Raw genomic sequence first — 1,602 nt, 5'->3', positions numbered from 1 at the left:
TTTCGCGCTAAATAAATAAAGAAATGTTCTTTTAATCTTTTTGGTAAAGATGCACAACTTGCCTAACCTTACATATATGACTTATTAGTATAAAAAAAAAAAAAAAACTTTTAAAAAAAACATTTTTAAAGATATACAACAATAATACGGGCATGGGTGCAGTTATTTTAAAGAGGGATTTTAAATACCATATATTATAATTCCGTAATGGTACAATATAAAGTGTAATATTTGTCTCCTAGATATAAAGAACTCCTTGTTAAAAACATCCAGTTAATTGTAAAGAAGTGCAAAGGGAAATGATAGGATACAAAATGCAATAACATGTAATGACCAATCAGAATTCTGTTTTCTAAAGTTGCCTAACAATGGTTTCTCATTGGTTGCGATGGGTTATTGTATGACAGATGCTTTTGTACTTCTTTGTGTAATATGCCCAATTGTCCTCTGTATTCCAGGATGATATAATGTAATTTGATGTAAATAAGTCCTATTATGTACTGGAAGTTTATGCTGCTGTATAATATGTCAGTGGGAATGCAATGCCACTTTATTAGGTAAATACCAATCCTACCCTGAGCTAGTGTTTACTGTACTTACGCACCTGCACTTTGAAATTTTGCTCCTTTGTTAGCAGAATTACCTTTTTACTTTGGTTTTACTACTATCCATGTATAAGTTAGAAACTGGCAACATCTTTCCCCCAAGGCTGTCCACATCTAAAACACAGTATACTAGCCCCCATGGATCACCTAATATTTGGCAGACATTTCAGGTACCAATAACATGTACATATGTATTTGGCTCTGACATGTTTACTATATGTTATTTTAATGTACATTTGTCAGAGCTGAAAAAATTATCTAATACCTAAAGTCAACATCAAACCAAAACGGACTCCATTTCAATATGTTGTGTACACATGTGTTAATGCAACACCCTGTATTAGACATTTTTCAATGGGCCCTTACACCCTAAACTTACTTTTAAGTCATCGATTTTATAAAGCAGTGAATATGTTGTTCACTAAACATGCATTACAAATTATTATTTCTGATGGATGTGTTTTAAAGTTATCAATTCACCTATACTAAATGTTTTGGTGACAGAAACATTAACTCCTTTTATAAATTTGCCCAATAGGGTCAGTCAAGGTCATTAGATATGGAGAAAGTTGCCCGTTTGTGACCTGTAGTTCTACCCATAATTTATTTTTGTGTATATAGTTTTTTAATTTGAAAAAATCTTATTTTTTTAAGCTACTTATTATTTCTCATAGCAGTGTATATAACTTGAACCCCTTCAATGTTACAAAGTTGTAATGATAAATAATGCTGCTGTTCCGTTCTGCCATTTATGAGAAATAAAATGGGTTCATATCAGCAAATCATATTCTTGACTTTATTCCTCAAAATAATGGGACCATTTGAAGGAAACATTGTGGAGATTACATTGCTATGACCCCCATCCTTGCTTCACCAATTGCTAAGTAATTGCTTGTACAAGATTGGTAGGCAAGCTCGAGAAAAACTCGCTTGCACTTTAAAATCCCAATTCAATTTTAAAGCGGACCTAAACTAAAATTTTTACATTACATAAAAG

This window comes from Pyxicephalus adspersus, chromosome 3, assembly GCF_032062135.1.
Source record: "Pyxicephalus adspersus chromosome 3, UCB_Pads_2.0, whole genome shotgun sequence".
Taxonomy (NCBI): domain Eukaryota; kingdom Metazoa; phylum Chordata; class Amphibia; order Anura; family Pyxicephalidae; genus Pyxicephalus; species Pyxicephalus adspersus.
This window is presented reverse-complemented; position numbering follows the sequence as displayed.